The sequence below is a fragment of the Argentina silus genome (genome assembly GCF_951799395.1).
Source record: "Argentina silus genome assembly, chromosome: 1".
Taxonomy (NCBI): Eukaryota; Metazoa; Chordata; class Actinopteri; order Argentiniformes; family Argentinidae; genus Argentina; species Argentina silus.
In genome coordinates, this window is record NC_139655.1 from 25,917,135 (window position 1) to 25,933,634 (window position 16,500).

The window sequence follows — 16,500 nt, forward strand, 5'->3', positions numbered from 1 at the left end:
TTATTTGGTCTGTCCATCGGAATACTTTACTTTGGGTCACACTTTACATTAAGTTGCCTCTACAATATACCTGTGTAGTAGTAACCCTATAATTAAGGTTGGAACAAAGTCCATACATTGACAGTTGCTGAACATTAACACAAAAAAAGTGTAATTCTGTTGGAAGGAAGCATTAAGAGCTTGGAACAGTCCCACAGTGCCAATGAACCAAATATGGACAATGAGAAACCAATGAGCCGTTCTTCCGGACAATGCACACACTTTTACAGCAGTATTCCTACAGGCTCCGTGTTGCGCAGTGATGCTAATGTAGCACAAATCTGCGGATTCAACTACTGTTATGCAAACTGTCCCCAAGATCACAAAGCACTTTGAAAGTTGTTCCTAAACTTGTAAAATACAAGAAAGCTCAGTCCATCTGATCTATTTGTATAGTTATTCAGTGGCATCACTTCAAAGTAAGGACTGCACCAATGGTAAGAATGTCTAACATGAAGAAGGGAACATCAAACCGAGTGCCTGCTTTGTATGTGTAAAGGGCACCCCACTGATACGCTTCTTGTTTATTCTTTTTTGTAAGTCTAGAAACTAAATTCCTTCCCTCTTGGGAGGAATTGGTATCAAGTTACTGTAAATCAAATCAAACCTTAACATGTTTACATTTCAGTGACTATTATACAATATTTGTTTTTTAAGTAATTTGTTCTGTTTTCCTGTGGGCTTCTTCAGGTGTATTTCATTTCATATCAAAACATTTAGCAATGGGTCTGCTACTGACCATTTCCTTTGAAGTGTTCCACCCAGTAGGTTTGGAAATGGACAACATTCCCTCTCTCAAAAAGCCTGTGTCCATTACATGAATCTGAATTGGTGATTGAACAGATAACAGTTCAGTGGCCTAGCTCATAGCTCACCTCGCTTAAATGATTAACACACTCCTAAACTTATTCCATGCTCTGAAAGGAAGCATTATGTGTCCCCAAGGGAAACGTTTGCGGAGGGAAAAGGCATTGTCTCCTCTATGGGCTCTTTCAAGTACTTCCCGGGGAAAGCCTGGGCCACTCAGATACACTGTGACCCCTTTCACTGCACACTTGATCACTGTGTCCAATTTCCTTGACCACTCTTAGCTATTAGACAGCTTTGTTTGAAAACCAATGTTTATCCTGAACCAGCTCGCTAGACATTGGCCTGAGTGAAAATTATTAGCCCATTTTGGATCCTACAAATTATTGTATCTGCTATAGGATCTTCACTGCATTAAAGTAGTTGAGACAGCCAGACTTAAGACTGCAGAAATTACATTTCATCTTTTTAACCAAATTCAGCTTGGTGATAAGACTCTAACCTTCTTCAAAATTCTTTTTGAATTTGAGGTATGTACAATACACTGAAGAAACTGCCAGTCAATGTACGATGCCGAGGGCTTCAGAATATGTGAATTAAGGATAGAACAGATGGTTTAAAAGCCGGGTTAGATGACCTTGTAAGTCTGTGGGTGTTTATAAAAAAGAGTGCACTAATACATTTTTCCTCCTTCATGAGACGACAGAATAAAGCCACTACGAAACAATATGACCTACAAGCATGCAATGTGCATTTGATAAATAATTCAGTAATTGTACAAGTTAAAGCTAATGCTCAAGATATGCAAAACTGCTTCTACTTTCACTCACTATGATAAAAAAGTGATCCTGCTAAATAGGAAAAAAAAAAATCTCACATGGCTAGTTGATAACTTAAATCAAAAAGCAAAGTGGGATCCTTTTATCAAATATCTTGGTGGAGCTGATGCCTGATGCCTCTAGATAATACTGTAACATTACCCAACATTTATATCTGATCTGACTTTTTCTTTTGTAGGAGATTTATGGGATGGGGTGGGAGAGGGGTAGTCGCCACTGGAGGTGGGGGTGGCAGAGTAAGATTGTCATATTTTCCTGAAAGTATTTCAGTCTGCTCCCTTTTGCTCACTGTGTTTAAATCATTAGACATGTATGAAAGTTGTACTTGATAATGAGATGCATCACTTTTTTGCCACTGTAATCAGTGTGACCTCTCTTTCTCCAGGTGGTAGTAGAAACGATGGACATGATCACCAACACAGTGAAACTTCCAACACTTAACTTAATGCACATTTTTTATGCATTATAACAAGATGGGGAGTGATTACTTCAGTACCATATATCATCCATTTTGGGGTGCTAGCCCATAATAGTGACAGAGTGAGGAGTGTACAAAACAGGGAAGCTATGCAAATGTTTACAGATAGCACTGAAAGAGGGAAAACGCTTTAATTGTAGGCCTATTCCATTGCTTTCTTTACATAACAGGATTGGGCAGATGGTGTTTGGATAACGGGAGTCTTACATCACATTTTTATACGACTGGTTTTAGTTCTTCATAATCCTCAAGCAGTGTTATAATTGTCACCACATTGCTGGCGTTGTTATATCTGTAAACACAGGCTAGTAAGCAGATAGCCTATTGTATGTCTACAATAGAAACTTGGACCATGTCATGAAAACGCATGTATTCTGCTAGTTATTATTTTCTCTCCTCTCAGGACCTGAAGCTACAGAAATTGCGAACATGCCACAAAATTATGAAACAGCACCTGAGTGATTGACGGGAGAAAGTACACAAAGTGCGAGTCAAACTCCTCCCTTCGCCATGAAACAGCCGGGTTTACTGTGCGAACGTGTGTGTGTGGCAGCAGTGTAAGAGGGACTGCAGTAAATACAGTGCTCAAGAGGCGGGGTTTGACCTCGCAGCTCTGAAAACATCACTAATCCAGTATTTCAGGTGCCGAAGCCGACCATTGCTCACTACCGCCGCGCTTCAACTGCCTATATACACGACTCTAAAAAACCCGGAATACAGCAAGTGAATGGGATGGCTGTTGACACAAACTGGAACTACACAGGAAGAAAGAAGCGGTTAAGATGGCAACAGCCAGTCATAATAGGCTACATTAAATTATTTTAGTCTTTGGTTTAACTTCTAACGTGCCCCTTTATGAATTTTAACCACGCGCAACGGCTGTAGGATACTTCGTACGTCTTCACCCTGTACTCTCGGAAACTCCAGCCCTTTCCGACAATAATTCATAACCACATTTGGTCGATTTGCATTGTCTGACGAAGGGATCTACTGGAAATATAATATTCCCTCTTTCTAAAGGTGAGTGTTTTATTGGATTTGTGTAGGTGTGGATACTTTCTTCAAAACTTTTCTTCGCCATTATTCCTTACACCAATGCGCTTGCGGCGGAAATGTACCTGAAACACAGGTAAGCTGAGGTGAAACGCAGCCTGTGTGAACTAACTCGTTAACTCAAGACATTGGTCTATTATTCATTAACATCGGGTTAGGGTTAGATAGTGTCGGTCAGTTGTACTAGATTTTTTGACATGAACTGAAATATAGTTCCTTCTTCTCCAATCATTGTGGAGGGGTTTGGAATTTACCGATGGTATTTCCTGTATACGTAGCCTATGCTTTGCTTCATTGAATTGTTTCGACGTGACATAAACGAAGAGTCTCATCTATGTTGACAGTAATTCAACTTCAGTTTACCATTGATGGGTTCACAAGCCCCCTTTCTCTGGTGTAACGTTATAAATGTCCTGCAAGGCTACATGTATATGACAGGTAGACTATCAATTGGTTTTACACATTTTATGTGTTGAATTATTATGAATGAAGATATTTATTTTAATTTTATTCTACCTTTTCCGATAAGAGACATGTTATTCTGTCTCATGAAGAATGAATTAGAGAGTGCTGCCCTACTCCCATTAACTAATTGGGAGTGTAGTGTACATGATCCACATTTACAGAACATCCAGCAAGCAGCTAAATTATAAGTACACAGTCCATTTGTTATTTTGCCACATAACTCATGAAATATGCCTGATACTGATTCTTCTGTAAGGCCAGTGAGTACAATTTGTCCTCAGCAACTCCTTGGCAAGTTTCACTGATAAGTAGTGAGCCTACTCCACCTTTTAAACACAATAGCCTGGCTAGCAAATTAACACTGTGGGTTGTTAAGGCATCCCAAGAACATGTGTTATATTGTGATTTGTAGATGGCTTTCTGTTAATATGCATAACAAGCTATGAGTATAGTCAGTTGCTAAATAGAAATCATGTTTTCAAAATTAGAACATGGGTCTAATATTGTAGTTTTTACATGTTATCAGCATTGTTTCAAAGTAAGTGAGAAATTGAAATTAAAACATCCATAGACTAAAGCTCCATTTGAACTTGTGTTGAAATTAAGAGGACTCCCCCAACTAACCCAATGTTCTGAACTCAACCTAATTGATGGGATAGATTACTGGTTCTGTTTGAAATTAGTTAAACTTCCTTGCTTCCACAACTGATATGATAAGAAGACGATGTTGAGAAATGATAATGTACTAAACAGAAGCATTTCTCTCATTTTATTTTCAGAAAAAGTAGGCCCTCCAGAATAAAACAGCTAACCAGGACACCATAATTTTGATTATCCAGCCGTTATGTCATTACGTTTATTAAAAACTAATCCAGTGCTGTATTTAGTTTCTACCCCTTGCCGTCATCATGTTTTTTTTTCCATGCTGAACTTTACTGTGTGATATTTTCATTAGAACCAGCAAGGTCATTTAGACGTTGATGGCATGCTGAAAAACCTGCTATTGTCTGTAGCATGGCCTGTTACACAATGATTTCCTGGTGGAAATGAATGGGATATTTAAGGGAGGAGTCTCTTTTGAGAAGACAATGTGACAGTTCAGGGAGGAAGTCAGTCATAAGTTTGATGTTATTATGATATCTTTAATATGTACTTTATTGGGACATTTAAATTAAGAAGAAATGTGCATTTGATATACCAGTTCACCAGTCCAAATAATGTAGTTTATTTAACATTAGAAGTTGGAAATCTGACATTGATGACAATGTTTGTCCTATTTGGTGGAGAAAAAGCAGCTGCATCATCTGTCCGATAGGGTTGAGCCAGAGTGTTCTCAAAAACATCTGACCCGGGCCCTCCGCTGCATTTTATTTAGCTGCTGGAACTGAATAAACCCATTAATCTGTTTTATAAAGAAGGGAGAGAAAGTTGTTGGCCAGCACTGTTGCTCTGACATTTATTGGCAAGCCTCTGGGAAGCAGGGAGACATTTAGGAAGTAGTCTGAATAGTTTAAGGGAGGATGTTATATTTCAATCAAATTCTTGTGGGTCTAGGAACAGCTAGTTTTGTTCTCCGCCTTTTCCTACTCAGCAGGACAGAAGGGGGCTGTTGGGTGACTCAGCGAGGTGTGGATGACCTGCTCAGTTTCACAGGGTTCAAAGCAGTGACCGCATGCTGGAAGGCAGCAAGCGTTCAGCAGGAAACCACACAGGAAACGGCTGCTGCATTGTTGCCTGGAGGTTTAAACGTTGTCACCAGTCCTAAGGGAATTCACTAGTTTTGTTTTGTTGTGTTTTTCATGATTCGAACCGAGGGTCATATTTAATTTTCCTCTATAAAGCTGTGAGGTAGAGTAGAGCTTAGCTTCAATTTTTAAGTAGTCAGAATAAGGGTTTTACTTCTTCATCAAGATTTTTTCAGGCAGGGTGTCAAGACCTCCAAAGCAACATTCAGAGATTTTGACACCAGTGTATTCAATAAGAACTAATTGACTTGTGTCAAACTTGTGTAGTTGCAGTATGTCAGGTGACTGGTAAGGAGTATGGGAAGGGGAACATGGTTGAGCTCAAATCGGAAATAGTCAAAATTGAAGTCAGGCCTGATTGACGGCCCCAATGACAACTCACTATGTACAAATTAGAAATCCATTTAAACTTCCTTACTTTGATTAGTAATTTTCCCTGAATTAAAAACAAATAAATAATCTTGACAACCTTTGAAATACAGAGCTATTGTTATCAGGAAGTCACATTAGAAACATCACAAACAAACAGAATACCCTAGTGGAAACTTGTATAGCATAACAAAGTCAGGTAATTAAACGTCTGAACCTTCCAAGTGTCAACAATGATGCCGTAATAGTTCTTCGTTGGATATTTGTTTTGTTCCTGCTCTGTTGACTTGTGAAGTGAACTTCAGCCTTGTTCCCCAAGTCTGTGTGAATGCAACCTAGGAGTGTTCACAGTTTATTATCAACTGAAGGTTAAGGTAAAGTTCCATACTTAGACGCTCACCGTATGGATTAAGGAATATACAGTGAGGAATTTTATTGAGACAGGAGTCAGATTTTAGGTCATAGCGGGATTGGGACTGGATAGGAAAATAGGCTACTATCCAGGACAAGAGAATATATCATTTTCTCTCCCATGCTATCCTCTCTGAATGGCTAACAGACTTCATGGTTATGGTGTGACAGAGAGAGGTAGGCCTATGCCGTGCATTGTGCATAGCTCTATCAAATGTGTGATTGTCTGAAGATTCACAATGACGGCTTAAAGAGGCACAAGCTATTTTGTATAGGCCTGTATCTTTGGTGGTAATGTGAATTTAATTATGAACAGTTAACTGAACCGTTAAGGAACCAAATCATTAAGAAGAATTGGAATTAGTTCAGAGATCGATACAACGATTGTTGTTTCTAGTGTGGTTGCTCAAAAGTAATGGAGCCAAGTGGTTTGGGTTATTACACGTGGAGGAAGAACTGTTCTTTTTTCCACTTTTGTAATAATACACACAAACCTGTCTATTATACCATGCAATTACCTAATACATTGGTAATACCATGTTAATACATTGTTGTTACTACACAGGTACAGAAGCAACTTAATGTAAAGTGTAACTGATTATGTAGTTGTTCTACATACATTTAAGCCTCCATCCATTGAGGCCATGGTTGAAAATAAGTTTCAACACTGTCAGATTATTACACAACATTGCAAGAATTTTATGTGCATTTAGGCACAAGTTATACCTCTGATCTTTTCATATAACTTAAATCTTTTTGAAGCAACGCACCTTTGGGGAGAGTATGCAATCTACAATCCTTAAAACAACATTGGTTGAGGACAACATTTTCAGTAGCAGCGAACTACAAAATAGTGAGCATTCTGTCTCACCCTAGGGAACCAGTTTCACCACTGAATGCTTTCTCCTATTCTGAAAGCCAACCATCTACATTGAGACAGACTGGGCTTGCTATATTCACACACAAAACAGGGACACATTCCAATATTTATTTGATTGTGCATTGTGCATTTCATAGTTAGTTTATGTCTGATGTAACAGCAAATAGTTATTGCTGAAAAGTGCTGGCACTCAAAACTCAGTTTTTTTTTAAATTTCAGTTGGACCGCTGGAGGGGTGCTCAGTCCATGGAATATGAAGTATACTGTATATCAAGAAAAGAGGTTCTGGAGAGCAACTTGATCCCTTCAGATATGTTTTATTAAATTCAGTTCAAACTACTTTATTTATCCCTGTGGGGCAATTACTTTGGACACAAGGACAACAACAACACAGCATACCACAATATATCTTGACATTTGCACACATCTGCTATTACAGTAGCAGATTACATACATTTCCCACACTGTAGCATAGGTCACATATGCAGTGTTCATGTCTAACAACATTCACCCCCTGCTGCAAGACAGAGACCCTTTGGCTGATTGCACAAAGGTGCTAGCCTTAGCATTTTCCCTATGACCAGAACAAATTAGTCAGTCCTGGAATTTGCAAGACACCACCTAGCAAGTCTCTATTTCTCATAGCTTCCTGCACTTTGTTGAATTCAAATCCTGACAAGTAAAGTTACTTGTCCAACCCCTCGCTTGGCTCCTCCAGTTTGTATTTTATCCTTGGCAGGTTTACAAAGCACACAGAGAAGGATCCCTTGTCATTTCGTTTTGTTCTCATGAATTATTTTGAACAGTAACAAGTGTCGAGGTCATGGCCATGCTTCAGAAAGGCCTCCTTTGTTAAATGTAAGGGATACAAATAACTGAGATGTTGTTTAGCTAAGATACATATGATGAACCCCTAGAGAGACCTGAAAAGAAATTATTTGGCCCCAGTTAAGGCCTGACAACTTATCAAGTGGTGCCTGTGTATGTGCCTGTGTATGTGATATGTTGGTGGGTGTTACATGTGTCTGATGCACAATACCAATGACATGGCCAGAGGTCACACTGCAATCGCTGCCTCAGGAAGAACGCTGTTAGTAATTTAGCCAGCCCCAAAATTAGATTATTTCTGTTTGTTTGCCCATTTGTTAATGCCTGTGGCTCTGGGACTAGGACTCCCTTCTCTAAAATGATCAAACGCACAATGAACGCAGCCTGGAGGAAATTATGTCACCCATGCCCCGAACTTCTGAAGCAAGGGTGTGGACAGACCTCTCTTCGGTTACGTGAGGACCCATACTATGACAATACCTACTGTGTTTGTATGAAAGTGGCCAATTGGAGCATAGTTTTCTCTACCAAGTAAGAAAGAGGAATTTCACACAACCAAGGTGATTTGTTCTTGCAACACAAACAAAAGCATTCAGAGGAGGCGTGCTCTGCAACAATGGCCTCAGCACCATAAAACAAAATAAGGTGACACTGGTAATAACATGGTAATGATTGTTCAGTATGATTGTGATAAAGAAGTAGGTCAAACCAGAAACCTGAGGTGGCTGCACATTACAACATTGTCTTAATGCATTGTTGACACTGAACTGCCTTCTATGTTGAAGGCGGATAACGTGTATACGTATAATGCTCTGCATTATATTGTAGACTGCAGTTCTGTCTGTCACCAGTGCCAATTTAACTCAGACTCTGAGGTCATTGAAGGTAAGAGAATATTTTTAAAATAATCCCTATGATAAGGTAAGCATGTGCAAGTTATCTTTGCAGTTTTGAATGTTAATGTGGTAGTTCATTGTTTTTCCAGTGTCAGCAATCATCGTTGACCTCTAAAGATGTGGACTTGATATGGAATATTCTTGAAATGTGCCATTCATTCTTGGAGCTTATTCTGTTCATAGTGCTATTGATATGTACTGCCTATGCTTGCAGGGCCAACTGTGTGGAAGAGGGCCAATTCACTTATGTTTGAGGTTTATGTGATATCATAACATGCCCAGAAATACCCCTCTCTAATAGTGGCAATCAAGGATTTATCTCAGTGTAAAGTATTGTTTTGGGACTGAATATAAGATTGAATGGTAATCCTGGCCTCTTGTTGATTTGACCTCGAGGGATGGAAGCATCAGAGTAATGTGTATGTGACACGATGGCATTAAAAATTAGGGAAATGTATCGAGGCAGGCATAAAGGTCACTTGATCAATCGCTCTCAATCATTCTGGGGGCATATTGGACACTGAGTAATACTTTTGTTTTTGCATGTCACTTGCTTTAATGGATGTGCACATTTGGTCACATGGACAAGCATAGGCACAAAATTGATAGATGGTTGTGAGATATTGTTGTATAAGGAAGCTTTGGCCCACGTATAGACAGACTTGACACACATCCTGGGTTGAATGAAGTCACTCTGGAAGGTGGGCGGTAAAGAACTGTACAGTTTTCCATTCGCCCCTCCAGCATAGCGTCTAATCCCAAAAACAAGAGCTCTTTAGCAATGCCGAGCTTAAGTGATTGCTTTGGAATGCTGTTGCTCTGGAAGGTAGTTGCAAATGAGAGCAAAGTGTTGTTTGTTAGGGTTTCGTTTGTGGAGAATGTTAAATTAGGCAATAGAGACACTTACAGTCAAAATCTGGTCCCACCATGAACTTGTTTTCATGGTCACATTTCAGGATCAGTTGAGAATTGTTTGAATAACAATGAAAGAAATGTTGCCCAACTGGTTTTGGATGAAACTGCGTTAAATTCCTATGGATGGTTTGACTACCAGAGAGAACCAAGTGTCATTGTTATTGCAAGGCAAGCGCGTTGTGATGTGTTTACCAAGAAAACGACCAAGGAGTATTGCTGTTGGTCTATTTCATGACTGTCAAGCTATGGGCGGCAGTTCCCCATGATTATGTTTTACGTACAGGGGTCGGATGTAAAGAAAAAGACGTACAAAAAAGAAAGAAATGCATTACTTTACAGTGGAAACTAGGGTTGGGCAGTATACATTTTTTCATACCTTTTTTATACCGTCTTCAAATTTTACTGGGGTATACGTTATTACTGTATGTGTGTGTACATATATATATATACAGTGGGGGAAATAATTATTTGATCCCCTGCTGATTTTGTTAGTTTGCCCGATTACAAAGACATGAGAGGTCTATAATTTTTATGGTACTTTTATTTGAACAAATAGAGACAGAATATCAACAAAGAAGTCCAGAAAAAACACATTATATAAAGTTATAAATTAATTTGCATTTGATCGAAGGAAATAAGTATTTGATCCCCTACAAACCAGCAAGAATTCTGGCTCATACAGACCGGTTATATGCCCATGAGGCACACAGATTACTCCTGTCACTTTAAGAAAGTACTCCTAATCTCTGCTTGTTATGGGTATAAAAGACACCTGTCAATAGAATCAATCTCTTCCATTCCAACCTCTCCACCACCATGGGCAAGACCAAAGAACATTCAAAGGACATCAGGGTAAGAGTTGTAGACCTGCACAAGGCTGGAATGGGCTACAAGACCATCAGCAAGAAGCTTGGTGAGAAGGAGACAACTGTTGGTGCAATTATTAGAAAATGGAAGAAATACAAAATAACCATCAATCGCCCTCGGCCTGGAGCTCCATGCAAGATCTTGCCTCGTGGGGTAAGGATGATCATGAGAAGGGTGAGGGTATGCTACAATCCCAAGAACACCATCCCCACCGTCAAACACGGAGGTGGAAACATTATGCTTTGGGGTTGTTTCTCTGCTAAGGGTACAGGACGACTTCACTGCATTGAGGGGCCAATGGACAGGGCCATGTACCGTAAGATCTTGGACGAGAACCTCCTTCCCTCAGCCAGAGCACTGAGGATGGGTCGTGGATGGGTCTTCCAGCATGACAATGACCCAAAACATACGGCCAAGGCAACAAAGGAGTGGCTCAAGAAGAAGCACACTAAGGTCATGGAGTGGCCTAGCTAGTCTCCAGACCTTAATCCTATAGAACATTTGTGGAGGGAGCTGAAGCTTCGAGTTGCCAAACAAAAGCCTTGAAACCTTCAGGATTTGGAGAGGATCTGTAAAGAGGAGTGGACCGAAATCCCTCCTGAGATGTGTGCAAACCTGGTGACCAACTACAAGAAACGTCTGACTTCTGTGCTTGCCAACAAGGGTTTCTCCACCAAGTACTAAGTCATGTTTTGCTTGGGGATCAAATACTTATTTCCTTCGATCAAATGCAAATTAATTTATAACTTTATATAATATGTTTTTCTGGACTTTTTTTTTTTATATTCTGTGTCTATTTGTTAAAATAAAAGTACCATAAAAATTATAGACCGCTCATTTCTTTGTAATCGGGCAAACTAACAAAATCAGCAGGGGATCAAATAATTATTTCCCCCACTGTATATAATATATAATATATATATATATATATATATATATATATATATATATATATATATATATATAATTTAAAAAAATATATATATATATAATTTAAAAATATATATTATTTATTTATTTGTTTTAAATAACGTCACGTGGCTGGCGGGAGGCGTCTTTGCTCCATATATTTAATCAAAAACGTTATTATTTATGTGGTGACTGCAATACCGTATAACATTTAGCCTAAACAATCATTTAAACTTTACAACCCGATCACAGCTTGACAAACTAAACTAAACAGTTGGATAACATAATGGCTTAATAAGAAGTATCATACACTGCATTTGTAATAATATAACTTGTCTCATGTCATATAGCCTATAGGCTATAATTTGTAAAATAAAATAATAAAATATTGATTTAGTTACTGTTATGAGATATGCTTTGGGCGTCCTAATTCCACTTGCTTCTTTTAAAAAAAAAAATATTGCACGACAGACTTTGAGATTCCCGGTCTGTCCGTTGCCTCTGGTCCTGCGCTGTGTTTGTCACACCAGATTGAGGTTGTGGCCAAAACAGTTGGGCCACGGCCAATTCAGTGCCCTGATGACGGCTGCAATATTAGCAGCATTGTCAGTCGTTATAGCCGAGAGTTTATTCGCATCCATGTGCCGCACGGAGTTCATCAACAATGTTGTCCGTCTGTGGTCATCTTTTTCATGCAAATCTTGCAAATAACCTCAACTAACTTCAAATATGCAGGCTCTCTTTTATCCCCGGGTCGGAACCCTACACACTGCCATATAGTAGCAGTGGCATTTTTTTTCGGGACCAAGTCATTAACGCTAGTGATCTTTTTTTCTTTGGTGGAAGAGGTCACGTGCAATACCCTAAAAGTTACACTTGTAATTCTTTCACACTGGCAGTGGTGATGTTCCACATTGTGAACTGATAAACATTGCTTAATCTGGCAGTTTGATAGATAACGGAGCAGAAATGTTACGATGGTATTGAAAAGCATACCGTGGGCATTTTCAAATCCCGAGGGATGCTGTATTACCGTGAAACCACCCAACCCTAGTGGAAACTGCAGCTCACTGCCTCTTAACACTTGATTTTAGGTCATTTCCTGCAACATCACTTTTCTCCAAAACCACATTTTGAGCTATATGGGTAGAAGCTTTCCTCCCACATCCTATGGTGCCGATAATGGTCCTTTGCATTAATCATCCAACATTTTATTTAGAGGTTTCAAACATAAAGATATAAACAACAACATTCCACATGGTTTATTAAGGCCATTTCCTGACTGGCTTGGTGTTTCCGCTGTGGGATATGCTACACTAATAACCTTGACACTGATTTGACTGTGTCTCCCAGCACAAATATATACATGTACATTTGTACTTAAACAACCATAAACAAGCACAGCCATACGGAGCAGCAGACACATTGCAGACGACACCGGCAGCTTTATGCACCCAAACATCTCTATTTTCTCTCAGTAATCCTGTGCAGGTCTGCTGTTGCATTTGTTGTTCACTATGTTGGTAGGGCCTTGGGCTAGTGTGCTAGGTTGAACTGAATCCCCAACAGTTTGTCACATACTGTACTGATAGTATCATGCACAGAAGCTAGCGTGAGTGTCAGATTAAGCCTTGGCCCAAAATGTAAAAGGACCAAAATGTGAATTCATAGGTGCATATCAAATTGGGTGTCAAATGAAAGCTTAGAGTCTATATTTTCACTTAGGAATACATTTTTCTGTCATACAATTTGGGATAAGCAAAGACTTTGAATTCTGGTTAAACGTATGGAAAAAAGGTAGAAGAAAACATCTATCTTAACATGTTATAGACCCTGGTCAACAAATATAAACACTTATATTTAGTTGGTTTGGCTTTGGCCATTTAGAAATGGTTTGGCTTTTTTTTTTTTTTTTTTAACTCCAACTCCAACTCCAACTCCATTTGCTCTGATATCAGCTTCACACTATCCCTAGGTAACAACAAACTGCTATGTGATATTATTTATTGTCAAAATCATCACAATGCAATACAAAACTGCTTTATCTTATGCCTATATTTATCCGGAATACAGAGCATGCCGACTGGCTGTGCGTGGTAATATAATAAATGTATTTAATGAATATTCAGCATAAACGTAACGTTAACCGTACACACGTTAGGCTATCGCAGTAACTACTGCTAGATCCGCATATTAACCCTGTAGCCCCCTATATAATTGTAGACCATACCTGCAGTTTACAGTGGTTTTGCCTCCAATGATTATATTTCTCTAATGTCTGAAATAATGGTGAATAACTGAAAATCTAAGGATGAATGTCAATTACAAGTTCATTTATTTTTAAAGATGAGAGGCTGAACTTTCACTTCACAATTTCTCATGAATCCTAACCACACTATCCGATGGTATGGCTATCAATGGGACAGCAATACACACTATTTTGGCTAGAGGTGAGAGATATGGATAAAAACACATATTTTTCTAACCGTGTTGTAGTGTTTCAGGTGCAAAAAAGCACTGTCAAATACAATTATCAAATTCATTATTATTATTACTACTATTATTTTTTGTATTATTACTTTCATATATATTTTTGGGGATAGATCAGCTTTGAAAAAATATAATTTTAGTTCTGTTATATTCAACAGCATTGCTTGCATAATTTCTAGTCCCTTTTCTTCTCGTTGCCCCAACCCCCCCCCCCTAAAAAGAAAATTGTAATTATAGGTTGTTGTTTTTTTGCCCAGCCACCCTCATCAGAGGACCTAAGTAATTTATAATTTGTTTGTTTTATTCATTTTAACAGTTATTACAAATATATTCTATCTACTAGGTATTTGTTATTATTCATTTAAAAAATTGACATGTTAATTTATGTCCATTATAGTGTATTTGGTATTTTTCCTGTTGTACTTGTTAAGACATTTTCAATTGATATAGTTCTTTTAGATTTCTTTTTTAATTCTACACCTTAGCTGTTCCCAGCCTATCCCACCTCTCTCAATATACCAAGCTCTTGGTTTCCTTGTGCCATATATTTTTCAGTTGTGCTGTGATGTCTCCCATAGTTCCTGAAACTTTTAATTCTTGGAGTCCACACAGATTTCAAGTTAAAAATTAATCTTTTTACTAAGAGTATGATTATGTTGTTTTTAATGATTGTCCGTCAGATACTAAGTCACCCAATTGTGCTTTTTGTAAGATATAACCTATAACTTACAAAGAATATCAGCTAACAAATGTTCAGACAAGCTTGTGCTTTATTCTATAGTTGTATTGAAAGGGGCTAATGTTATATTGATTCACACAGTCACATTTCCCACATTCGAGGAAAACACTGTGGCCCACTAAAGTTATTTTCAGTGTTTTGATTTGAATTTTGGCTTCACCAGATCAAATTAGTATCACCCAAATATAAAAAAGGTTTCTGTCATTTTCCAGAACTCTTTGTAAAAATGTAGCCCTGCTACTCGCCCTCGTTGTGGGCCCTGTCTGTCTCAGAGATATGTGCTGCAGCCAGCTGGGCTTCTCCACATACTTTTAAAAGGTTTTACAGCCTGGATGACCGCTCCCTCTGTGGTGTACAGTGCGGGGTTGGAGACTGTATGATGTAGACTGGGTACATTCTTGTAGCCGTACAGGTTTCACTTCGGACCAGGAAATCGGGGAGTGTTGCAAGGTTCCATAGTAAGGGGGTGGACCAAGTCGACTGGAAGAGAACTAGAGGTTACAAATGTATCTCAGGTTATCTGAAGGAGATGAGGGAGACCCCTCACAGGGCTTGACATTAACCTTTTTAGCCACTTGTCCTTAGGTAGCACTGGTTTTTTTACTTGCCCCAAAAAAAAAGTATTTTGTGTAATGTACCAAAAAGGTGACTGAAAATTGTGAAAACTCCCCAAATGTATGTTTTTCTATTGTGTTGTAATGTTTTTAATTTAATTTGCTTTGTCTCAAAATACAACACTGCCCCTTTTTAAGGTCCAGTATGTAAAATGGAGTGTCCTACCTGATATACAAACATTTTTTATTGACATGGGGTGTTCTTGGGGAATGGACTTACCGATTTTCACCTTTCTGTCTCTGGTTACTGACTCTTTGAATTTCAGAAAGGCAACAGCTAATGTCCAACACTGCAAGTCCATTTCAGGGGTTTCTATTATTATTAGGGAGGTTGATGTTGTTGTTTGGAACTTCAAACGGAATTTCACTGCAGTGGCCAGAGCTGCCAGATTTCCATCAAACTTACCCCCTGCTCTTAACACTTATTTAAGTCTTTACCTGATGTGCTTTTCAAAGTGAACTAGAAGTGTAGCTTGTGTGCTGTTTTAGGATGCAATCGTTTCCCCATTGCTGATAAGAAATTAGATACAACTGAAGTCTATGGCTACAACTGGGCTAAATAACTCTGTAACTAACAAAGAATATCTGCTAAGAAATGCATGTGCGGCTATGCACTCTCAAAAGCGCATCTTTTGTATGAACTTTTGTATGAATACTTTATTGATTCTGTTACAATTCCCACATTCGTGGAAAACGTTAATCTGTTTAAGGAAAGATGGTGTGATTTGTGTACTTAGTTGACGGTACATTTTACTTGTCCAGGACAAGCGGACAAACGTTGATGTCGATCGCTGTCTCATATTGTTGCCCTTCTTGCACTGAGCTTGTGAAGAGTGGTTCGCTGGATAAAATGGGAGTGCTTGTGCCAGCCTTTATTGGCCTGGCAGGGATAAGATTTACACAAAATAAGATAATTTCAAAGAGATTCATAAAAGTTAATGTATAAGCTTTGCTAATGAATACGCTTTGCTGAATGAGAGTTAGACTACAGACCTAGAACATGTCTTACAGGTTGGGTTAGAACCAAGCCCCCTTCAACCCTCTCCTTGACTAGTGTTTAGAGAACTGATGCAATATTACACAGTTAACACAATATCTAAAAGTTGTTTTCAATGAGATGATGATTTTACCGTGTCTCAACATCTCTTCTCTCTTT

The 16,500-nt window shown here is 38.7% G+C and overlaps 1 protein-coding gene across 3 annotated transcripts in view; it reads left to right on the forward strand.

The window, feature by feature from the left end:
* Nucleotides 1–2,847: 2,847 nt before the first annotated feature.
* The window catches only part of usp53a (ubiquitin specific peptidase 53a), a 43,485-nt gene continuing 29,832 nt past the window's right edge, over nucleotides 2,848–16,500 (forward strand). For all 3 annotated transcript variants that reach the window (XM_083678991.1, XM_083678992.1, XM_083678993.1), the window contains exon 1: nucleotides 2,848–3,183. The gene's annotated coding sequence lies outside the window, so the exon portion shown is untranslated. The remainder of the gene's footprint in view (nucleotides 3,184–16,500) is intronic.